The sequence below is a fragment of the Ambystoma mexicanum genome, chromosome 2p (assembly GCF_040938575.1).
Source record: "Ambystoma mexicanum isolate Mex_15411 chromosome 2p, UKY_AmexF1_1, whole genome shotgun sequence".
NCBI lineage: Eukaryota > Metazoa > Chordata > Amphibia > Caudata > Ambystomatidae > Ambystoma > Ambystoma mexicanum.
The window spans coordinates 192,522,127-192,548,737 of record NC_090923.1 but is presented as its reverse complement, the minus strand read 5'-3'; positions in this window follow the sequence as shown (position 1 = coordinate 192,548,737).

Genomic DNA, 26,611 nt, shown 5'->3' with positions numbered 1-26,611 from the left:
GGCTTTTAATGTCTACTACGGCTAGGGGCACTGCCACCATTTGTTTTTCAAATGCATAGATCCATTTGCCTGCGCCCACAGTAAGGGCCAAGAGTGATGTTATAAGATTGTTTTTGTCCATCTTTACCCATGGCACATAGTGAAGACTGCCGGTCCCCTTATGAATGAGACGCATTTGCAATCATGCTGTGTTCCCTTTGCTCTTTTTCCCACTTCACTTTTTCCTTGCCACCGCCATTTGGCCAAACCTACTCCTTAACTGCCTATACCAAAAACTAGCTACTCTTGGAGTTTGTTTGGATGCCTGTTCTGCTTCCTCATCCTCGTCTTCCTCGTCATCCGCATACTCTTTGAATGTAGTCCACCCGTCAGCATTGTCATATTTCAAGTTGTCAGCCCGCTCACCTACTTCTCCCTCCTCTTCAACATGCATGTTTTTTTATGGGTGTATTATCTACCCTGAATAGGAAATCCCCTGCTTTCCATCCATATGGTACTTGTTCTACCAGTCTGTCAGCTTTTACTTTGCTTTGCACTGTTCATAGTCTGTTTAATTCTGCTTATGTTGAGGCCAGTGCCACCTCTAAATCATTTTTATTCACATCGGCATGTCCTTGGGCGAACGGAGGCGACGCATATGGGGGCGGTGTAGCTGTGCTGCTGGGATCACAGGTGTGCTGCTGTGGACACATAGGTCAGGTTGGTATAGTCTACCGTGCGGCGAGATGCCATTGGGTATATCCCTCTGCGTTTTGTCATTGCCCCAGCCTCTCTTCCTGGGCACGCACCCTTGCTACTGTCATGCCTGTCTTCTCCCTTACACGCTTCAGTGTCCTCATGCATCCTCCAGAGATCGAATATTTCCTTCCGTCTATGTAATTGTTTCCCTTATATTTGGCTTTCAGAAACATTGACATATGTTCTAGAATACCTTTATTGTGGGAGCCCAGCTCTGGCCATGAGTGGGGCATCCCCCCTCCTCTTGTCTCTGTCACCCACTACTTATGGTACTTCTCAATTTTGTCTTGATATGGCGGTAGGGCCTTATACATATATTCTATTTGTGTTTCTCCTCCCATGTTGGAGGTGGTTGCACCCCCACTGCCCTTACGCTTGTACTAACGCACTGCACACATTGTTACAGGGTTCCTAAAGAACACAACCAATTTTAACTTCCTCCCTTCTGTCAAAAAATTTAAAAATATTCTTTTCTCCCCCCTCTTCTTCCTCTTCACACTGTCACTCACACTCTACTCACACTCAAATGTACCACAAATTACACAATGCCGCTCCTGGGCCTCCACCCTACACAATAAAAACACCAATAAAACAAGCTAAAATAACAAACTATAATAACAACTACTATTCCTGAGCCCTCTAATTATGCAGGGCTCCTATATATTTCCTTTTTTCTTCGTTATACAGTAAGAGTGGCACCACCTTCTCTCCTCACTCGGGGAGGCTCCCTACCATTCCCTACCATTCCATTTTATTTTCCTCAATATTCTTCTAAAACAATTGCAAGGATAGTAAGTTTTAATCTCACAAACAATTGGTAGGCCAGTCAAGCACTCTGCTGCTCAGGAACGTTCTGCCAAAAAATAGCACATGCAGAAGGTAATAAAGAAACACATTGGGCCTCATTACGGCAGCTGGTTCAAAATCCTGTCCGGGTTCCCTGAATGGTGAAATACCGGGCCATTCCGAGTATGGAGGACCCAGTATTTCCTCCTTCAGGGAACCCTGGCCCGGTCCTTCCCTATTCCCATTCGAGCCCTCAAAGGGCTCAATGGGAATGGGGAGGGAGCTAACAACGGGCCCATTATGAACGGGAAAAACCAGACGTCCAGAGCGGGTCCCGCGAGGGGACCTCGTAATAGTGCGGAGTGGGTTTAGTGGCACCGGCACCATTACTGCCGCCGTTAAACCCATTCCGCACAAGTCGTAATGAGGCCATTGTCACTAATGACATCACATAAACAGTAAAAACCCATGTGGCTGGATGGTGAGACCCTATACATGGATGGCCTGCTCCATAGGGGATACCAGGATGCTATTGGTCCCAGCCCGTCCGTCCGTCTTCCATCACGTAGTGTCAGCTGGGATCATCATCTCCAGGGAACCAAGGTCGAGTTTGCAATTAGTTATTAGCATGGGCGTAATTTTAGGGGGGACAGGGGTGTTTGTCCCCCCCAACTTTCATGGCACACCATTTTGCCCCCTTTCATTTGGCTGGGGCAACTTTTCTTCAGATGTCATGGTCCCCCCAACATTTTCAGCAAAGTTACACCACTGGTTATTATGTAAAACAATGTTACTCTATCATTATGGCGTTGACCTGGGAAACTCAGGGACTGGCACAGGGGGAGGCTTTAGATCATGCTGACTCACACATTCTTCACTCAGTCCATATCGCACTCTCTGCACCCAAGGTGTCCACCCTCGCTTTGGACTATAATTTATTCCACCCGGTACCTCGTATTACAAAGTGTATAATTATGAAATAAGGCAGAATAGTTGTGTTCTTTTAGATCTTTTATGACCACTGGGTTTATGGTTGGTGGTCTGGGGTCACCTACTCTTGCGGAATTCAGGGGTCTTGGACTGGGTCATTTGTGGGTGCCATAACTCCTGGTGGGCTCGGTGGGGGTTGGAGGTCTGCTTTTGGCCTGGCTGCGTTAAACATAAATTGCGAGGCGCCTGGTACTGACCCGTGACCTTGCAGTGTGCATTCCTTCTTGGGAACAAAGGAAAGTTTCTATGGGAGCTAGCAGCGTGAATCTCTCTATCATCAGCGCTTGGCCCTGTTCAGGTTTCTTTGTTGGGTCTGTGATTACCGTACAGCCATGCAGGGCCGAATGTTCTACCATAACTGCAAAAATGGTGTTTCCTTATATGTGCGCATCAAGTCTACACTTTTATATTTAATATTGTGTTTGTTCAGGGTTTCTTAGCACCCCCCCTGCCCCCTGGTACATCGCAAATGTTGTTATGGGATTCCCCTTACTCTAAAGCACCTATGGGGATGGGCGAGGTTCATTTCCTTCACAACAATGTGGCAACATTTGGAAGTGACTGTGTGTGAGCTCTGCAGTTGGTTAGGTTTCTGAAAGTCATGATGTGTTGCTGAGCTTTAAGTGTACTATTTTAATGCTTTGCTGTTTATCCAATTCTTTCCACAGTTGGCTTTAAATAGCAAGTCAGTTAGGACATGGACTTGAGGAACGTTATTTACGGCATGAACTCTTAAAGTGTAGAGTTTCAGTGCATTATTTAAAAAAGAATCGTTTTGCATTTTAAGTTCTTAGTGAACTTTTTGAATATTATAGCTTCTGTTTGCAAGTTTAAGAATGTTCCTGTATTAACATGTTTGACCTTGCCTGGGGTGTGTGGTTATATGATATGATATGATATGGCATTTGTAACGCGCCTATACACAAGTGTTTCATGGAGTGTGGTCCACCTCACAGGTGTGTGTTTGTAGTGGGTGGGGGGGTGTGTTGGAAACCCAGAGTGCTTGGAGTGATCTGTCATGCGGCGCCTGTTATGGTGTGTCAAGTGGGGTCCAGTTTCACTAGATTAATGCTGTGTTAGCGTGTTTGATCCTTGTTAATGGGTACTGTGTGTGGCGCAGTTAGTGATGCTACGCGCTTAGTCTGCGCTGATGGTCTGTGTGTTTGATCAGGTTGTTGGTTGAGGTGCCTGTGTGGTGATGCGAAGAAAATAGTAACAGGTTTTTGCTTTTGGTGTTCCTCCCCACTCAGTAGAGAGGGAGAGGGGCCCTCTTGGAATAAGTTCTCGAAGACTCTCTCTTACTCAGTAGAAAAGGAAAGAGGACTTGTGTGAATGGATGGTGGGTTTTTCTGTTGTTGGTGTCCCTCTTTTACTCAATAGAAAAAGGGTGGGGCATTGTTTGAGCAGATTTTCCCACTGATTGCAAATGGTGAGGACAGTTGCGGGTCTGTGTTGCGTGTGTCGTTGAGAGGATTTGTCCTGGAGGTGGAGGAATGTACATGTGTGGCATTGCGCATGTATGAATGTCTCTTATTTCTAGGGTGTTGTGTTGTTGAAGGGGGGAGATGTGTTGTGTCTTGTCTTTCCCTGCGCCCTGCCCTGTATGCATGGAATGCTAGAAATGACTGACATGGCATGCTGTTTGCGAGACTATCTTCTGAATGGTTCTGATAGTGTCAGTAGGAAGATGGGTTGACTGTGGATGTTTTCCCATGTAACTTACCTGATGTTCCCTAAATGTTTTCCTATGCCTTGTATCTGAGACTGGAACTTCAGTAAAGATGTTTCCTGTTTCTACAGGAGTGTCAGTGTCATACTTGGCCAAGAGCCCGTCTTTAAATGTCTTTTCTTTCTGACTACTTTGACTGCAACAGCTCCCATTCACAGTAATGAATATTCCACAATCTTGGACAGCCCTCATGACACTGCCAGGCTTGCTGCTCTATACACACTGACTCCACAAACTCCCTGGATGAGCAACAATAGGGTTGAGGATGGCTCATGGAAAAGACTCCCAGTTTTCTGTCTTTACTGATTTTCTACACCTAAATGGAGACAGAAATTACACTGTTTCCTTTCAGTATACTTTGTAAATATTGGAAATAAACAGAACTGTATGTCTATTGGTTGGGTCGCTTCATGGGCTAAATCATACAAGCATAAAAGGTAAGTATTCTCTCAGGATCACACTTTCTGACTCTCTCTTACTCTCTCTCTCTCCCCTACACACACACTCTCTCTCTCACTGTTAAACTCTCACTCTCACACTTTCTTGAAGTAAAACATTCTCTCTCTCAGCCTTACAGTCTCACTCTCACACTCTCTCTCCCACCCTCTCTCTTTCCCCCTCTCTTTCACACATCTTATTTCCACAAGCTCGCTCTCAGATATTCACTCTAACATTCTCTCTCACTCTCTCACTCTCTTATGCTATCATTTTCACACTCTCATTCTCAGACTCTCACTTTAAGACTCTCTCACTCTCATGCTCTCAACCACTTTCACTCGCACACCCTCATTCTCTTTCTCCCTCTCACTCATCCTCACATGTTCATACTCTCATGTGCTTAGTCTCTCATTCTTATTCTCTTTCTCTTTCTCACAGTCTGGCTCATGCTCTCACTTCCACACTTTCCATTTCTCTCACTTTCTCTCTAACACACAGACTCTCCCTCTCGAATTCCCCCTCTCAGTCTCTCTCTCTCACAGACTCTTCCATCCAGAAACCCACCCTGACATATAGACTTTTTTTTCTTCCCCAGGCTGAGTCAATTCAGAGGGAGAAGTGGCGATATCAGGGCAAAGAGCATGTTGGAGCCGTCCCGAAGACCTGGTGTTAAACTGCGATGAGGTTCACTGACCACACACACAGAAAAGAAACATATTTTCTCTCGCTCAAGTCTCCCTGACTAACACGCACTCTCACTTACACACGCTCACTCCCATATTCTCGTTCTCACTCTCTCCATCTTTCCTTCTCTCTCCCTCTATCTCGGTCTCTTAAACCTGTAGACCAAGATATGCGAATATTCCTCGACTGACTGAATGTATTTTTCTTCCTTCTGGAAAGGAAAGGTGGAGATGGCAGGGCAAGGGACGCTGTGGAGGCCTCACCAGAAGACCCAGTGTTGAGAGGCCTTGAAGACGGTAGACACAGAAAACATAGATATACACTCCTCCCCTTAATCATACATTGCAGTGTCCACTGGGATATGCATCGTCCTGCACTTTGTCACACATGTAGAGTTGCAAAAGTGTTCCCACCCCAAAATAAAACCTGGCAGTTTGTGACATGCCAGTGCCAGTGCTAAAGAGTTTGTGCTGTGAAGTAAGCATTTTAGCCAACTGCTGGCACAGGTTTTTGTTGTATGCAGTTTATTTTACCTCACATACGTTGATTCAAATTGTGTCAAGCGATGCAGAAGACAATTAAGTTTGTAATGGTATGAAATCTAAGTTATGACCACTGCAAGTACCAAACCTATTATGGTGGAGAAACCGCTTAAACTGTGAAAGGGAAACCGTTTCTGTTCCCCAGGGCGCAAGTCCAATGGACCATGCAAGACTGGGGATGTCTTGCCTCTGCAGACTTGCATGACTGATTGGGGATGCTGGGTGCGGAACTGCACCACTGAATATGCATAGGAAGCCTTCCCATTCCACACTGCATATTCAGACAGTGTGGTGTCGTGCATATGCAGGAACCATTCTTTGCTTCCTGGTTCCTGTTTGTGCTGTGGGAGCCGGAGCGCTATTGAGTATCATGGTTCTGTGTGGTCGCACTTGCCTCCAGCATTGTGGAATCCCTTGGCAGCTATGAGCACAGAGGGATTTTCAAGTCCCGACATGCTGAGGTGCGGCTATACCGTGTCATGTCATTTGTGTCACGTGACACGACTGTCACTTGATGCGGCGAGACGATGCAGTGCACCGCAGAAAGCAAGATCCAAACAGACCAGGTAAGAGGCTCCTGTAGTAACTAGGACAGTGCTCTGCAATGCGTTTAAGTCCTACTTTACTTATACCTTTCTACTGAGACCTCTGTTACCTGTTGCTTCCTGCTCTTTGCCTGAACTTCCCCTTAATCCTACGCTTCAACATGCCTACAGTCTTCCGTGTCTCTATTCTTATCCCTTCCTGCACACCATTCCTCCTCTCAGATACTCCCTACCTTCTCCTATCTTAACTGGAAACCCCATGTACCGACTTTGCCTCTTGCATTGGAAACTGGATCTACCCCTTATCTGCCTTGTGACTAAGTGTTGTGTTGTACTATGCGTTCCTCCGTTCACGGGCTTGTGACCTTTTGTTGGCTGGATTGTTTTTTTCTTTTCTACTGTTCTACCTTGGATTTTTGCTATCCCCTGAGAACAATTGAATTGCGCTTCCTTTACTTCCTTTCTCTACCCATAAGCTATGTCCGCATGTCGGCGTGTCAGGTCCCTTTGCCTTCAATAATTGTTGTAGCACCTAGTGCTGTTTTGCAGATTCCTGACCTATGGAATCAGTGCTCAGGGAGGATTACCGACCCAACTACGTTCTTCACTGTTGTTACTCTCACCCTAGGTAGGTGTCCTTACTTACATTCTTCACAGAGTGGCTCTAGCAGTATTCTTCTTTGTTTCTAAAGCCTGGGGGTCTTCATAGTTGGTGTCCATTGTTTTCTCTCGCCTTTTTGGCTTACCTGTGGTGGCCTTCGTAACAATTAGTGGTCCCATAAGTGTGTCAGAAGGGGTGAGTAGGGCCTTCCTTGCAGATGCTCCTTGACAAAGTTGACATCAGGGAGGTGCTGGTGATGAGGACAAATGGACTAGGACAGAAGGTAAGCATAACTTTAAAGTGTGTGTCAAAGTAATGCGTGAGTGTATGATGAGTGATGTGTGTGTGAATGAGTGACGGGATGGTGTATGGGTGAATGTGTGAATGAGTGAGTGAATGGTATGTGTCAATTAGCATATGAATGTTGTGTGAAGTTGTGTGTACGTGAACCTCTGTTTTCAAGGGCGGGGAACTACTTTTGGAAGTGGAAGGGGAGGAATGGTTCATTTTTTACTGCACATCTATGAAAAATCAAGCATGAAAACTGTTATTAAACTGACATTTTGGTGCAGCCAGTCAAGCCATTTCTTTCTGTGGCATGACACTTTTTATTGGGAGTTTCTGATTAATCAAGCATGATACGTGTTTTTACATGGATAGACTGACATTTTGGTGCAGCGGGTCTAGTCAATTATTACTCTAGCATCCCAATTTTCAGTAGGTATCTTTGATAGAGCAAGCATGTTAGTGTTATTTCGTGGCTACACTGGCATTCTGTTGCAGCCAGTCTAGCCATTTCTTTGGCATGACATATTTTACTGGTCATCTATAGTAATGCAAGTATGGTATGATATTATGTTGCAAGACTGGCATTGTGATGCAGTCATTATAACAATGTCTTACTGTGACATGGCATTATTTACTGTCCATCTATGATAAAGCATGCATGATGTGTTATTATATAGCTAGACTGGCATTTTGGTGCAGCCAGTTTGGACATCATTTCATGTTGTGGCATGGCATTTTTAATGGAAATGTCAACAGGAGTATGTTTTACATAGGGATGGTGCCATGTATTGGCAGAACCAGCGTGGGCATGGTTTCTCATAGTGTCATTACTGGCATTATGTGCAAAGCAATTATGAGTTGTCCATGCTCATAGGTTCGTTATCATCACAAATAGTTTATTCAGCATAATCCATAAGAACAATATACAAACACACAAGAATATGAATATATTATTACAAATAAATATCAATTCATTAAATTCTAAATTATCTGCTCGTAGGTATCACCATTCAACAATGTGACAATACATCCATTAAAAAAAAAACGAAGGGCACCGACGTGTGTCTGAAATAATACTAATATATCTTAGAAAAATAAAAACATAATTAATTTACCACTTTTCCTGCATCTATGATTAAGTTATGATACAATTTGGCTTGAGTCCCAACTGAGCTATGCTCTGTAACCAATCTTCAGAGAATATAAACATGATTCAAATCCCTGCTTTTCTAACATCAGTCATTAGATTGGGAGTCAATTTGGCTTAACTATCAGCTAAGACTCTACTCTTTTATCAGTGTCAACATTCGTAGCCAAGAAAAGTATACACATTTCGATACCAAATACAACACTGACATCGTCATTGTACTTCTGCAGTTTTCTAATGCGGCTGAAGCGGATATAATACCTACACACCTTAACATAGGCTTCAGATACTGAATTCTTAAAATGTTCAATTCAGTACAAGTGAACATGAAATTAAGAATCGTTTCATCGCCCATTGAGCACATGGGGCAGATACTTATATTGGTAGACCTCCATCCACTGGTAAATGTAGCTAGCCTAAACTGGCCGACCCTGAACTCTAAATATAGGGCTCTTGCGAAGGGTGACTGATAACATCTAGATACCTTTTGTATCCAATGTCCCATTTAACAGCGAGATAATCAGGGCCCAGTCCTATTTTAATACAGGCATCCACCATTTCTTATAGTACAGACTAGAGCAGCCTCCTTGAGCCTTGACGAGGCTTCCCTAAGTCATCTTATCTGGACTTGAACACAAGGCTCTTGCATGTAGTGCTAGAAGAATTTTCTTCACATGAATTAACCATGGGAAACTCCTACCCCTCCCCTCAATATCCATCAAATGCACTAAGTGGTCTCAATATTTCTCAAGACCCTTAATGGACCATTAACTGACCCAATAAAGGGCCTGCCTAAGTGAAATCTGATCTGCAATTAAACATAAATCAGTTTCTAAATGGATGTTTGCATTCAGGGAGCCCTGGGGTAATAACATCAGTTTCTTCAGAAATGTATTTTCCACCACCGTCAGATTTGGGGCTTTGGCAAAGCCCTATAGGCCTGCACCATATAGGTCTGATGGATTAGTTTGCTTTTCGTACAACTGTAGAGCTGGAGAGATTGCACCCCTGCCATGTCTATGGCGGAACCCTTTCACAGCACCACTATATTTCTTTAGACTAGCACAGGCTTTAAACACTTGATAAGTCCAGTAATAGTTATTGTTACATCTAATACCCAAATAGTCATAAAACCAACTTGTCCAAGCTTGCATTCGCCTACCTTGTTTTTATTACAACCATTTTGGAAAACCTAGGCTTGAAGACCATCGTCCATTTTCTGAACGTTCGAGGTAAGCCCCACCTCTTCACATTTGCTCATGAACGTTGGCATTGTGGACTTTTAGCCCATTGGTGTGGTGGAAAGAAGCACTGCATCATCAGCGATAAACAAGGCTGGCACTTTATCAATGTTTATTTTTGTGGCATCTAAGCTGTGAACCAACAGTTGAACGATGACCTCATTGATGTATAAACAAAAAAGTAGCTGAGCGAGGGCGCCCCCCCGCCCCTGTTCACCCCTTTGGAAACTTTAAATTGACTGGTTGTCTCAACCGCTAAACCATAACGGTTCAGCAATATTCATATATCTGCTAAGCAAGACTTCTGTTAGGCCGATGGGGCCCACTGCTGAACCTTTGCAGAGCCTCAAGTGCCTCGTCTTCCTCTGAACCTCACTCCCAGCCATATGCAACCACTTTGTGGAGGGACGCAGATGGGTTTGACATTCCAAGCCTATCCAGATGTTGGTAATCCACCTCCAGCTACACAAGTACCCTCAGGCACAAGGTGCATGCTGCGCATCGGTATATTCTGATGCCTTCCTCAATTTGGGGCACAGTGGAACAAAGAGTGTTCCCTAAGGCCAGAAGATGTAGCGGCCCTTGCCACATCTAATGAAGTGATTCATCTCTACAAGTAGGCAAGGGCAGAACCATACAGCCTGTAAGAGCAGTCAAGTCAGTGTGAACCCTCAGTCGTGGTATTGTCCCTCAGGGATGGTATCTGGAGAGAAGACTAGAGGAGCTTGTCTGAGCAAATAGTGCAGGATTTTGCGCTAACTTTCCCTGATTACATGTAAACTGTCAGGTGTATTGACCCACATTTGAGTCATAAAGCTGCAACATTTGGTGCTGTGGGCTTAGAAAATCCAATATGGCCAAAAAGCCCACATGTGCGCCAGAATCCAGGAGAACCGCGCAGTTTTTGCGCATACCAAAATGGTCGCCTAACCTTCCACCCACCAGTGCGAGCGTGATGGGCCACGGGTGCCATGAGTGGAATGTGTGCCAAAGTAAAAAACAGCAGTGCCTGTTAGCTTAAAAAGCCCTTTAAAATCACCTTGGTTTCTCTGAATGCAAGCTAAAAAAAATGCCTATTTTAAACATTGCCGGATATTCAAAAATCTCACTGAACACCAGCAGGACATTTGGCAGAATGAAGTTTTGTGTGCATACAAAATCTGGAAAGAAAAAGAGCCCAAAACAATGTTCATAACAAAACTGGCTGAGCTGTGGAGGTCAGCAGCTTAAGTTAAACTGAACTGAAAACCACTAAAATCGAAATGTTTAAATTAAATGAGGGACCTACTTTTGAGTGTCACATAGTTTGTAACTGTTGAAATGTCATAGTTTTGAACTTAGAATCAGCATTCTAGCTGCATGTGTAAAAATTGTCAGTTTGATTTGAATGTAGAAAACTGGGAACAAAAAGTGACATTTAGCTGAAACCAGGCTTAATGAAACTGGATTCTGCCTGACAACTACCCCCGACAGGAGTTGAAACTGGAATAACAGCTGTGTTCCCAGGCCTGGCTGCATTCTGCTGCCCCCACAAAAAGGAGGTGACACCTCTCTGATTGAATTACCTGGGGACTGCAGGAAACTGAACAATGGACTCAGGCAAATGTTATATTGGGGGGGCCGTAAAGTGGCTTCCTCTTGGGAGAAGTGGGAGGAGAAGTGCCTGTGAGAGCCAGCTGAGCTTGGGGGAAGTGGATAAACCAGTTCTTCCAACATGTGATGTGGGAAGCCGCACCCTTTTTGACCAGGGCATAAGTTAAAAAGATAGATAACTCATAGTGCGGACTGGTCAAAATTATATAAGTAATATCATTATTCTTGTGATTTTTCTGTGCACGTTTTAAGAGGCGTTAGGACCCTGTGGTGTATTCTGGGGGGTTGCTAGCGGAAAATAGGGTCTCACTCCAAATGTCTGCATGTTAAAAGTCTGACACTTCATCAATTAATGTCCATACTCCTTGCGCACATGTGTGTAAATTTTGGTAAATGTCCGATATTGGTAAACCAGTCAAAAAGCGCAAAATGTTGTCATTTTTAATGCAAGTCCCCAGGAAGATCAGAGGCGGACAAGCATGGACCATAAGGAATATATAATGTGTACATGTAATTTCAACAAATTGTGTATCTGGTAAATATGTATTTGAATCAAATATAGATTTGTGGGCAAATTGACCAGGGGAGGGTCCTCTGACCCATAAACAGACCTCATCATGATGACAATACATTTCCTTCCCCCAATCATGGGAGAGGGGAGAATTGGGCAAAAGACAAGTAGAGAGGGGCAGGCTTAGCTAGGCCCAGGCACACACCCATTTTCAAAACACATAAAAAGAGACTGCTGGGACAGGTAGAGAGATTCAATTCCATTTGCTGCGGAGCATGCTGACCGACGACTTCACATCCAGAGATCCAACACTTAGACTTCCAAGATAAACATAGACTACAGAACTTTGAACCTAGAAGGCCCACTGCAAGCAAAAGTATTCTCCGCAGGCCTTCAGAATCCAGCAAACCTAACCAAACTATTCAACAGCCGGGCGAGCTGTTTGAATTCTTTGCCTAGAACTTTTTTCCGGATCCGCAGACCAGACCCAGACCGCTGTGAGCAGAACCAGAGATCCGGATCGCTGTGAGCAGAACCGGTGCCCGATTGACTCGCTGAGAAGAGAGAACCGCCGCCGGACGTGTTGACCAGATCCGAGACGAGGCCTATTTCAAAATTAGGAGTGAGTATCCGCCAGAACTGTGCAGAACCCAATCTCTTAGTTAAAATCATCTAATCCAAACTATTTTAACCTAATTAGAACAGCCGGCTTCTAGAAATGGTGTCATCTGTCATTTGTAAAGCTGCACAACTGTCACCTGTCAATTCTGCAGCTGCAAGCTGTCACCTGTCATTTTGAGTTTACTTTAAATCCGAAAATCTACCTTTATTAAATCGTCTGTATCTCCGGAACCGTTTGTCCTAGGAACGTGGTTTAAATTTAATTTTAAAGCTGTGATTCTAGGCTTTCCAACAAACCTAGAACCGACTTCCTAATTATACTTTCTCCGCAATCGCGATTTACGCACTCGCAAAATTGACCGCAATTTTGCGATTTGCGATTTGGCTCAATTTCTCCACTTGTCAAAATAGCAGCTCCATTCTTTCCTTTGTTAAAATCCGTTTGCAACCTGGTAATAACTCATAGAGCATTGCTAAAGTGAGCCTGAACTAATACCAACAAGCATCTCTCACTCACCCTGAATCTCTAGAGGGAATTAAAATCAGTTAGTACATTTTCCCATCCATTGCCATCACATTTAAAAGCATTTTGGGCCTGTGTTTCAAACTTCTACCTGTTTCCTCTAAGCTTGCTGGGGGGGAACTGAATTTCGTATTGTATTTGATTGCATTCCTGAGAACTGTGTGCTCCTCTTTCATCTCCTTTCATTTCTTACATTGCATAGGGGGGGGGGGGTGAATTGCCAGAGAAAAAGTGATTACATTGTTGTTGGTTGAAATCATATCAAGGTTATTTGCTGTACTGCATTTTATTCCACCTTGCATTTCCTTGAAACCATAAAGCATTTTCAGCTACCTCATCCTCTATACTACTCCTAAGTAATCAAGTGTACCACTGTAACATTACCCATTGTGGATCCACATCATATGTCTCAGTGTACTATCAGATATTAATTTATTATAAAAGTGTGATATATATATATATATATATATATATGTATATATATATATATATATATATATATATATATATATATATATATATATATATATATATATATATATATACATATATATATATATTGTTTAATTTTTCAAATAAACCTTTTAATTTGCAAAACTAATTTGGCTCAGTGGGGTCAGGGGGATTCTAAGAGAGGTGTGTTATGTAAGGGCTGTCATCCAGAGTACATGAACTGGACCTAAAAATATATCAATAAGGGTTTCCCTCAGCATCCCAGACTAGGCATTGACTTAGCTGTAGTGTTGAAGTGAAGCCGCTTAACAAAGTGGGGGCTCGTAGCCGGAGATTCTGGGTTAGATCTATCACTTGTGCAGATTAATGCAGTGTGCTAACTGACAGGAGACATATATCCGGTCGGATCACCACACTGTGTTACGCTGTAAAGCATTCCTCAAAGGAACGCTCTAAGGAAACGGTCTGTTTTGCAAAAATAAAATACAAACTTCTGTAAGTCTGGAAGGAACTCAAATTCCAGAATGACGACACTGGTAGACATCAAAATAGCCAGAGAGCACTTCTTACATAAGCTATTTGTGAGAGGTGAGTGGATTCATCAGGACCAAACGGTCTGGTTGCAGGCAATCGCGCAACAGGTCACTGAAACAGGGTCAGATACATGGAGAGATAAGGGTCCCCTACATGTGGCCCTGAGTGAACTATATATGGCCCCTAAAGCCAAAGATGAACATAATAAGATTGCCAGGATAGCGGCATATTTGTACCTATATATGGAAGCCATACAGAATAAATGTGCTGAAGGCCAAGATCTGGCAAATAGGCAACAGATGGCATTAGAGAAGGCCCAAGCTGATCTGGACTCTTCTGAGCAGAGGCTGCTCAGGAGCCAGGAGTCAGAAAAGGACTGCAGACAGTACATCACTAAAATAAAGGAGGATATGGATGTGCAGCAACAGGAAAAGGTGGACCAGGATACCAGATTTCTGGCCTTGCAGAAGGAGTACCAAGAAGGTTTGGACTCCCTACTGCAGAGCCAGAAAAAGCTGGTGCAACAGTTAGACTTCAATAGGGCATGTGCTGAGCAGGTAGTCACCCTGCAAAGCCACCTAGATAAGGAGAAGGCAGAGAGCAATAAACTGATTTTGAAAGACCTGGATATCCAGGCAGAGTTTGACCAGGAGCGCCAGAAAGCTGGTGCCTTCCAAAGGCAAAGGGACGACCTGGCAGCACAGATAAAGGCTCTTAGTCAGGAAAGGGATACCTTAGGCCAGAAAGTCTGCCACTTAAAAATGAAAATGGAAGAAAATCACCTGGCCCTCCTGGGACTGGGTGACCTCCAAAAAGAATACCAGAACTTGTTAGAGCACACCAGGAGGGTGGAGGATGCTCTGGCAAGAAAGGAGCAGGCCAATAGGGACACAGCTCAGGAGGTAACCCTCCTACAGCAAAGACTGGCCCAGTACTCCAGGACCAATCAGGAGGCACAGAGAGAGAATGAGGCTCTCTGCCAGCACAATGATAGGCTCCAGCAACAGGTAGCGATGCAGGAGAGACTGATAGAGTGTAGTAAGGCCTTAACTGGGGAACTGAAAGCGCAGGCTCTTGCATTGCAACAGGTAGCAGGGGCGGATAGAGATGAGGTTCGCTGGGAAAGAGAAACTCCTGAGCATAACCTCAGGAGCCCTAGTACCAGAGGCCTTCATCTCTCCCAGTCCCTGGACTCTGCCACCCCCATGGCCCCTCGCGCACATGAGCCCAGGGCCACGGGGATGGCAGATTACTATCCAGCTAGAAGTCTGGGGCTCATAGGCCAGTACCTCCCAGGAATGGATGAGCGGGCATCCGGGTATGGGCACCCAAGAACAGTGCAATTTAGTGGGCAACCCCAGGAGAGTAGGCCCATTAAGGGCATCCTGAAAACCTCTGCCCAGTTAGGTCAGTGGGGGGGGGGTACCCATCAAATCCTGGCAGCAAGGAGGGATCTGAAGACTCCTCTGAGCGTTACAGGACACAGGAGACCAGGTCCCCAGATTCTGCCAGCCATTCCCAGGCTTGCAGAATCCGGGAAAACCTGGAAGATCAGACGGGCACCTCTGGGAGCAGCGCTTCTGAGTCAGAGGATGAATGGACCAGGGTTACCCGAACCAAAAAGGCCAATAAGGCAAAAAGGGCCTTGCTTAAGGACCCATTGAAACAAATAAAGGCAATAAGGAGTGTCATCACGCCTTATCATAAGAACGCCAAGTATTCTGTTTGGGAACACTTGGAGCTCTATGAGCAAATGATGGAGACTTTCCATTTGAAGGACAGCCAAAGCTGTATTCAATATGTAAAGTGGACCTTCTCACCAGAATACTCCAGTTTCTTTGCGGGGCTGGTGGATGAAAACCATTCAAGGTGGTCCACATACAGGGCGGCCATCTTGAAACATTTTTCTGTGCACAGAAATCCTCAAGAGGCTCGCAAGGCAGCCTACAATCTGGAATGTGGGGAGGATCAGGCCCCATAAGAGTTTGTGCAAGAATTAAAGCGTGCTTTTGCGCAGACCACCTGAAGGGTGCGCACGGATAGCAGAGAATTTATCAATACGTTTTTCCATGCCTTACCCAGATACATAATTACCCAGCTCGTGAGAGATTTTCATGAGAAAAGATCTTTAGACTGGGTCATTGAACAGGCTACCCGGATCTATGAGGTGCAGAAGCCCATCGAAAATAAAAATAATGCGCAGAAAAACCCCAAAACCAACAGCACCCCTGCTGCTGCCAAGGTGGCAGAGGTAAAGGTCACCCCCGTTTTGGATTTGGAGATGGGGGGCCTAAAAACCTACCTGCACCTAATGATGCCCAGCCCAGAAGGCCCTTGGGCCAGTCACAGACAGGGAGCCAAGGAGGTAGTCCCACAAATGGGGTCACTCACTCCCCTGATTATGTCAGTCCCCGCTACAAGGGAAACCGACCCATCCTGGGTTATGTGTGGGCTCCTCCAGCTCAAATGGGGGGATCCAGCCAAGCACCTAACCCAGGGAACTTCCCTCCCAACTTCCCACAGGAGGGCAGAAATTCTCCAAATCCCGGGCAGAATTTTTTCCCCAGGTATCCACCCAATTTCCAGCCCCAAAATCATCCATCCTTCTTTCCCCAATTCCCTGAGCCCAGACAACCTAATCCGGGAGAGGGGAGGCCAAGGGTGGAGGGGTACCAAAATCTTCCCAACCAGGGGTACTACCAGAGAAGGGATAGCTACCCTTCCCGGGATCAGCCCAGGGGAGAAAATAGAGCCCCGTATCAGCCTGAGCGGGTTTCACAACTTGAGCGCCAGGTCCAAAATATGGCACGGGATCTGGGTCACATATTGAGGGCTCAACAGAACCCTCAGATGAGCATGCCACCGCAGAATGCCCCAAACTCTGGGCCTGGTGCTCCAGAACAATGACGGGGGCAGCACCCCGATAACCCACCAGTTCCCAGGGAGGAGGCACAAGGGGAAGAGGGGTGTAAAGCCTTGGAGGAAGCTTCCTTCCTCACTTGTAAACAGCCCCTGGAAACCCAGGAACCGGAAATGAAATCTCCTTCCCCTGAAAGTCTGCCTCCAAAGGAGGAGAGACAAAGGACCCAAACAGACCCACTTTGTGGAGGAGGTACAGGTCTTCCAATTTGAAGGAGAGGGATCCTCAGAAGATCCTGGGAAAAGGATCTTCTCCTTCAGAGATGGGGGAACTCTTCCCAAGGAAAAATGGGTCCCAACGGATGCAATTCAGACTGGGAAGATGAGGAGATTGAGCTGCGCCGGCCATCATTCTATCCCAGAACCAACAATACCAAAATCCCGTGGGTCAAACCCATCCTGAGGACTGCCTCCAAAAAGGGGAGGGTGGCCCAGAACCCGAAACCATTTCCAGTTGCCAACTTTTTCTTTCAGATTCCCCAGGCTCTCCACAGAATTCTGCCCAAATCTCTTTGCTAGCAATGTCCAAAACCAGAAAGTTAGCCCACCAGTTGTCCAAAAATGTGCATTATCTGTACCCCCTTGAGGAGAAGGAGGGAAAATATAATGCCCCGGTACAAGTATAGGGGCAGGGTACAATTTCGGCACTGGTGGACACTGGATCCCAAGCTACCCTTCTGTCTAAAAGGGCCTTTGATGAACTAAATGCAGGAAGGGGGAGAATTACCGTATTCCTCTCACCTCTCTTCCTGGACAACTGCAGAACTTTGACGGGAAGGAAATTCCTGTTGAGGGGACTGCAGACTTGGACATTAAAATTGGGCGACACAAGGTGAAACACCCGGTCATAGTAGGTCATAGGACTCCAGAGGGCACCCCTTGTTTACTAGGGAACAACCTCCTGAGAAGGTTGTCACCCCTAATAGATTGTGTAAACAAGGTCCTCTGGACCCAGACTTGCCTACCAATAAAATTTAAACAGAGTGTCAACCATGTTAGTTTAAATGGCACCTGCCACATGGTTGAACAAAAATCTGACCAAGTAGAATTTCACTTCCAGAACAACCAAATTCCAGATGTGACAGTACTAGCAGTAGGACAACAGACTGGTGATGGGGGGTCCTCTCTATTTCTGAAAATCAACCTTCCTTCCAGTTTAACGTGGTATTCCACACTGGAAGGAAACACTCTGAAATTCTTTACTAATCCACAATCAGACACTCCCCCTCCTATAGTCCAGAAAAATGTGAAATCAGCTCAGAGCCTGGCTGATATTCAGCAAATTGGAGAGCAGTTGTTCATCCCTTTTCAGTTAAATGATGGGAAGGACTCTGTTCTCGCTCGAGTGTGAGTGAACAACAGTAAGAGCTTCATTAGCGAACCATGTTTCGCCAACTCCCAAAAGATCCAGCCATTCCCACATTCAAACTGATAGACAAATGGGAAATGGACCTGGAAGAACCTAATTCCAAACATCTACTGCCAAGCAGGTGTATGCTCGAAATCTCTATTGGCAAGAAGAGCATAGTGCATAATTGTTGGGTCATGCAAGACGTCACTGCCGTCTTTTACTTAGGCAGTGACATTCTCAATCGCTTCGCCATTAGTTTGGACCTAATAAACTATAAAGCTTGGTCCCGATTAGCGGATAATCCCATGGGCTTTGATGATCAAGAAAAAGCATTTAGGTCAGCTCAATTGCTACCTTATGCAGTTGCAATTCAGCTTAAAGAGGAAGTCACCATCCCAGAAAGGACCCGGCAATTCTCCCTGGAAGTGAAAGTTAAAAGAGGACAAAAATTGAAAAACCCTGATGCTTACATACATCTAAATGCTTCTCTCCAACAGCAAGGGTTAGGGGTAAACCCAACACCATTAGTCAACATAGAACATGACACCATTCCAATAGAGGTGGATAACAGCGACTTAAAGAGTATTACTCTAGCCGCAGGCACCATTATTGGAATTGCGGTTGATGACCGACATTTCTCCATTGATTTAGGAAATGAACTGTTAGGACAGATCCCCAAGGACTGCTTTAACAGTGACAGTGAGGACAATACAACACCAGACAGGATTTTTACCCGGCATGGGGGGAACTTCCTGGTGTACACTTCTTGCCCTTATGGTAAGGAAGATGTGACTTGTGACTTCAGGAGGGATGATGTGATTTTCCAGGTCCATGAGGGCTGCCTTTCCCACCTGAAGCCTCCAGTCCAAATCAGCACTCTGACCAGGGACTTCTCCACCAGCTGGAGGAGGCCGCTGAGATAGCCAAACCAGAAGTCTTTCCAGGCTTCAGGCAGATGGTGGAAGAGAGAGTCAACCTAGCTGATGCCTGTGTGACTCTGGAACAGAAGCAAAAGTTGAAACAAGTTTTCTTGGATTTCCAAGATCTCTTTGCGATAGACTCATATGACTGTGGTCGCACCGACATCCACACCACAACAATTCCCACGGACCCTGGAATGACTCCATTGTTTGTGAAGCAATATCGCTTGCCTCTCGCATCCATGGAGTCCCTTACTGAAATAATTAAGAACCTTGAGTCCCGGGGAATAATCCGTCCAGTACACAGCACCTTCAATAATCCGGTGCTGGGAATATTGAAGCCAAACGGCCAGTGGAGACTCTGCGCCGACCTTAGGGAGCTCAACAAACGGGTCCATACTTCCAGATGGCCTCTGCCCTACATTGACCAAGGGCTGGCCCAGATTCAGGGGTCACAGGTATTCACTACAATAGACCTGACCAATGGATACTGGACTGTGCCTGTCAGTAGGGAGGACCAATACTAACTGGCTTTTACCTTTGGGGGCCAGCAGTTCACATGGACCGGGACTCCCTTCGGATACCTCAACTCCGGCAATGAATTCAACATTTTCCTACACAAGGCCATGCCCGACCTGGGTGCGAGGGGTAACCTGGCTTATGTAGATGATGTCCTCATCAAAAGTTCATCTGTGGAGGAACACATAGAGGAGATCCGTTATGTTCTGACACAGTTGAGGGCCGCCGGAGCATAACTTTCCTTTCAGAAAGCAGAGTGGTGTAGAACCCGTGTTAATTTCTTGGGACATGAGATTACTCCTCAGGGTCTCTATCCCCAAGAAAAGAAAGTGGAAGCACTTCAGAAACTGAAGGATCCCACAACTCTGCGGGTACTAAGGAGCCTCCTTGGACTGACTAATTACAGCAGAAAGTTCATTGAAGGCTACGCAGAGATCACTAGACCCCTGGTTCATCTCTTGAAGGGGGGGTCAAGTGGGAATGGGGTCCAGAACAATCCGAGGCAGTAAGACAACTCAAAAGAAGCCTCTCACAAGCGCCTTGCCTAGCTTACCCTGTCAGAAACAAGGAGTTCTTCCTGAAGACAGGGTTCTCTAATACGTGCTTGATGGCAGTATTATACCAAAAGCATGACAAGCTCAATAAAGTAATCTCCTATGCGAGCAAAATGTTATCCTCTGTGGAGGAAAAATTCAACGATTGTGAGAAGGCACTCTTGGCAACGGTGTGGGCATTGAAGAATTACCGCCCGTTTATCCAGGGGGAACACATCATAGTGGAGACTCCACACCAGCCTCTGCAATATCTCCAGAGTGACAGAATCCGGGCCGGAAATGTGAGTAATTCCCGAATTACTTCCTGGATTCTGTCAATGCAAGGCTTTCCTGTGGAGGTCAGATATGGCCAAAACAAGAAGAGTCCCCTCGCGCAAGGTCTGGCTGACTTGCATGATTGTGCCAGAGAAAACTGTCTCGAGGACGAAAGTCTAAAAATCAAGGACAACATGGAGGCATACCTTAATTCCCCACACAAAGTCTTTGAAGAAGACAAGTGTGAGGGAATGCCCACTGTCTATGTGGATGGATGCTCTTACCATGTTGACAACAACGGGGGGTAAGAACTGGTGGCCGGCGTAGGGAATGCATGGGTGTAGGAGTTTTCAGAACCCTCCACTGGATACAAAATTGGTCCCCGAAGTAGTCAGGTGGCAGAATATATGGCTGTGCATCAGGCCATCCTCACTGCTGTCCAACATCAACTCCACGAACTGGTCATAATCACAGATTCGGATTATGTACGGAACGGGTTCGTGGAGCACCTGGTTAATTGGAAAACCAGAGGCATGTTATGTGCTAATACCAAACCCCTGAAACATGGGAAGCTAATCCAAAATATTGATGATCTGGTCACCTCGAATGGGATGACCATCTACTGGAAGAAGATCAAGGGTCATTCCAAAGTAGAGGGACCAGACAAAACTGGAAATGACTTAGCTGATCAGCTGGCCAAAACCGGGGCCATCCATGGGGATCTAATAGAAATAGAGTCCCTGTTGGGGTAAATCCAGGTCACTGCCATCACTAGGTCCCAGACAAATGCTCACAAGGATCTTTCAACTGCACAATGGAGTAAGGAGACCCCTGATGCTGATTTGATTACGGCTCAAAAGGGGGATCCAATAATTGGTAAGTTTTACCAACACATTGAGGACCCTGAGAACTTTCCCCTGACGGATACTGATTACATTGGGAAAGAGGACCTAATAGTGTTGATGAAATGTCCAAAAAGGTTCCGAATTCAAGACGGTTTGTTGGTATGGAAATCCCAAGCTGGCCATGATCAGTGGGTGGTCCCTAACTCATTCCGAAGCCTGATGTTAAGCCACGCCCATGATGCGGCCACTGCCGGTCATAGGGGGTTTCACACAGCACTGTACATCTTAATAGAGGTTGCTTACTGGTCACACATGGGGCAGGACCTCGACCAATACTTGAAGGGGTGTCTTGTGTGTGCACAGTTTCAGCCATCATCCCCCACACACCGTGTGCCTCTCTAAAAGAGGGTGATGACACTGCCATGGTCAGATTTGCAAATCAACTTTGTAGGCCCTGTAATTCGCTCGTCTAGAGGAAACAAGTACATGTTGACCGTTACATGCTTGTTTACCAAGTGGGTGGAATGTCTCCCGGCCCCAAACTGCAAGGCAGAAACAGCAGCTGCCCTGATGATTAACCACATCTTTTCCCGTTTTGGTCTACCTCAAAGGATTGAGTCAGACAGAGGTAGCCACTTCACCAGTACAGTAATGACAAAGATGTGGGAGATACTGGGGGTTAAAAGGAAGCTACACATTGCTTACAGGCCAGCTTCTTCTGGAGCAGTGGAGAGATACAACCGAACCATTGTGAGCATATTAAAAAAGTTTGTGGCAGATTGTGGGCCAAATTGGGATATCCGACTACCTCTGGTCCTAATGGCCATCAGATCTACCCCTTCATCTGCTACTAAAATGTCACCATTTGAGTTGATGACCGGACGCAATGGTGCTTCCCCAGCATTTGCTCTACAGGACCCAAGAGCAGACACTGATAAATGCCTCCACAACTCATGAGTATGTGGAGAATTTAAGGAAATACCTTCGGCATGCTTTTGCCTATGCTCAGTGGAATCTAGAAAGATCAGCTGATAGCATGAAAACCCACTACGACCTGAAGACCACCAGGAAGGTATATACTGTGGGGGACCGGGTCTATCTATACAATTTCCAAAGGAACCAGGCCAAACAGCAAAAATGTTTGCCTACATGCAAGGGACTGTTTGAAATTATAGACAAGATCTCCCCTGTAGCGTACAAGATCCGCATCCCCAAAGGCAGTTCGGCAGAGGGGGAAGACAAGTGGGTACATATAAATCAGCTAAAGTGTTGCCATCCCAGGCCCATCCTGCAGCAACTGGAGGAGTCCTCTGCAATACCAGAGGGGGCCGCTCCAGAGTAAGTCAGTTCAAACTCTGAAATATTCCACATATCAAAAATATAGTAACGTAATGCAAATGTTCCCTGTTATATATTGTTTTTAAAATCAGACTGCAAAATGCATTCGGATGTATAAAATGTACATGTTCGCCACACCATTAATAGTGGTGGAAAAATGTCTAGGAATGTGTATCGCTGCTTTTGCTTTATCATCCTAGGAGAAAGAAAACCTGGAGACTGGCCAAGGAGGACGATCCGGAGACCGGGGGCAAAGATCCGAGGGGCCCGGGGTACCGCCCAATATTCCCATCAGGACCGGCGAGGAGAACCGATCGATCCAACCGGATGGAGGAAAAGATGCTGAACTGTGCCATTTGCGCAATTGGAAGAAGATGATGCCGACATACCAGTGCGTGGGTCAAAACATTCTTCGCAACCGACTCTCCCTCGACTCAAATTCAAAGTGCAGTCAGGTGGGGGGGGGCTTTGTCAGGTGTATTGACCCACGTTTGAGTCATTAAGCTGCAACATTTTGTGCTGTGGGCTTAGAAAATCCGAGATGGCCAAAAAGCCCACATGTGCGCCAGAATCCAGGAGAACCGCGCAGTTTGTGCGCACACCAAAATGGTCGCCTAACCTTCCACCCACCAGTGCGAGCGTGATGGGCCAGAGGTGCCATGAGTGGAATGTGTGCCAAAGGAAAAACAGCAGTGCCTGTTAGCTTAAAAAGACCTTTGAAATCACCTTGGTTTCTCTGAATGCAAGCTCAAAATGCCTATTTTAAACATTGCAGGATATTCAAAAATCTCAATGAACACCAGCAGACATTTGGCAGAATGATGTTTTGTGTGCATACAAAATCTGGAAAGAAAAAGAGCCCAAAACAATGTTCATAACAAAACTGGCTGAGCTGTGGAGGTCAGCAGCTTAAGTTAAACTGAACTGAAAACCACTAAAATCGAAATGTTTAAATTAAATGAGGGACCTACTTTTGAGTGTCACATAGTTTGTAACTGTTGAAATGTCATAGTTTTGAACTGAGAATCAGCATTCTAGATGCATGTGTAAAAATTGTCAGTTTGATTTGAATGTAGAAAACTGGGAACAAAAAGTGACATTTAGCTGAAACCTGGCTTAATGAAACTGGATTCTGCCTGACAACTACCCCCGACAGGAGTTGCAACTGGATCAACAGCTGTGTTCCCAGGCCTGGCTGCATTCTGCTGCCCCCACAAAAAGGAGGTGACACCTCTCTGATTGAATGACCTGGGGACTGCAGGAAACTGAACAATGGACTCAGGCAAATGTTATATTGGGGGGGCCGTAAAGTGGCTTCCTCTTGGGAGAAGTGGGAGGAGATGTGCCTGTGAGAGCCAGCTGAGCTTGGGGGAAGTGGATAAACCAGTTCTTCCACCATGTGATGTGGGATGCCACACCCCTTTTTGACCAGGGCATAAGTTAAAAAGATAGATAACTCGTAGTGCGGACTGGTCAAAATTATATAAGTAATATCATTATTCTTGTGATTTTTCTGTGCACGTTTTAAGAGGCGTTAGGACCCTGTGGTGTATTCTGGGGGGTTGATAGCGGAAAATAGGGTCTCACTCCAAATGTCTGCATGTTAAAAATGTGACACTTCATCAATGAATGTCCATACTCCTTGTGCACATGTGTGTAAATTTTGGTAAATGTCCGATATTGGTAAACCAGTCAAAAAGCGCAAAATGTTGTCATTTCTGAATGCAAGTCCCCAGGAAGATCAGAGGCGGACAAGCATGGACCATAAGGAATATATAATGTGTGCATGTAATTTCAACAAATTGTGTATCTGGGAAATATGTATTTGAATCAAATATAGATTTGTGGGCAAATTGACCAGGGGAGGATCCTCTGACCCATAAACAGACCTCATCATGATGACAATCCATTTCCATCCCCCAATCATGGGAGAGGGGAGAATTGGGCCAATGACAAGTAGAAAGGGGCAAGCACAGAGAGAGAATGAGGCTCTCTGCCAGCACAATGATAGGCTCTAGCAAGAGGTAGCGATGCAGGAGAGACTGACAGAGTCTAGCAAGGCCTTAACTGGGGAACTGAAAGCGCAGGCTGTTGCATTGCAACAGGAAGCAGGGGCGGATAGAGATGAGGTTCGCTGGGAAAGAGAAACTCCTGAGCATAACCTCAGGAGCCCTAGTACCAGAGGCCTTCATCTCTCCCAGTCCCTGGACTCTGCCACCCCCATGTCCCCTCGCGCACATGAGCCCAGGGCCACGGGGATGGCAGATTACTATCCAGCTAGAAGTCTGGGGCTCATAGGCCAGTACCTCCCAGGAATGGATGGGTGGGCATCCTGGTATGGGCACCCAAGCACAGTGCAATTTGGCGGGGAACCCCAGGAGAGTAGGCCCATTAAGGGCATCCTGAAAACCTCTGCCCAGTTAGGTCAGTGAGCGGGTACCCATCAAATCCTGGCAGCAAGGAGGGATCTGAAGACTCCTTTGAGCGTTACAGGACACAGGAGACCAGGTCCCCAGATTTTGCCAGCCATTCCCAGGATCGCAGAATCCGGGAAAACCTGGAAGATCAGACGGGCACCTCTGGGAGCAGCGCTTCTGAGTCGGAGGATGAATGGACCAGGGTTACCCGAACCAAAAAGGCCAATACGGCAAAAAGGGCCTTGCTTAAGGACCCATTGAAACAAATAAAGGCAATAAGGAGTGTCATCACGCCTTATCATAAGAACGCCAAGTATTCTCTTTGGGAACACTTGGAGCTCTATGAGCAAATGATGGAGACTTTCCATTTGAAGGACAGCCAAAGCTGTATTCAATATGTAAAGTGGACCTTCTCACCAGAATACTCCAGTTTCTTTGCGGGGCTGGTGGATGAAAACCATTCTAGATGGTCCACATACAGGCCGGCCATCTTGAAACATTTTTCTGTGCACAGAAATCCTCAAGAGGCTCGCAAAGCAGCCTACAATCTGCAAAGTGGGGAGGATCAGGCCCCACAAGAATTTGTGCAAGAATTAAAGCATGCTTTTCCGCAGACCCCCAGAAGGGTGCGCACGGATAGCAGAGAATGTATCAATACGTTTTTCCATGCCTTACCCCAAATACATAATGACCCAGCTCGTAAGAGATTTTCATGAGAAAAGATCTTTAGACTGGGTCATTGAACAGGCTACCCGGAACTAGGAGGTGCAGAAGCCCATCGAAAATAAAAATAATGCGCAGAAAAACCCCAAAACCAACAGCACCCCTGCTGCCGCCATGGTGTCAGAGGTAAAGGTCACCCCCGTTTTGGACTTGGAGATGGGGGGGCCTAAAAACCTACCTGCACCTAATAATGCCAAGCCCAGAAGGCCCTCGGGCCAGTCACAGACAGGGAGCCAAGGAGGTAGTCCCACAAATGGGGTCACTCACTCCCCTGATTATGTCAGTCCCCGCTACAAGGGAAACCAACCCATCCTGGGTTATGTGTGGACTCCTCCAGCCCAAGGGGGGGGATCCAGCCAAGCACCTAACCCAGGGAACTTCCCTCCCAACTTCCCACAGGAGGGCAGAAATTCTCCAAATCCTGGGCAGAACTTTTTCCCCAGGTATCCACCCAATTTCCAGCCCCAAAATCATCCATCCTTCTTTCCCCAATTCCCTGAGCCCAGACAACCTAAACCGGGAGAGGGGAGGCCAAGGGTGGAGGGGTACCAAAATCTTCCCAACCAGGGGTACTACCAGAGAAGGGATAGCTACCCTTCCTGGGATCAGCCCAGGGGAGAAAATAGAGCCCCGTATCAGCCTGAGCGGGTTTCACAACTTGAGCGCCAGGTCTAAAATATGGCACGGGATCTGGGTCACATACTGAGGGCTCAACAGAACCCTCAGAGGAGCATGCCACCGCAGAATGCTCCAAACTCTGGGCCTGGTGCTCCAGAACAATGACGGGGGCAGCACCCCGATAACCC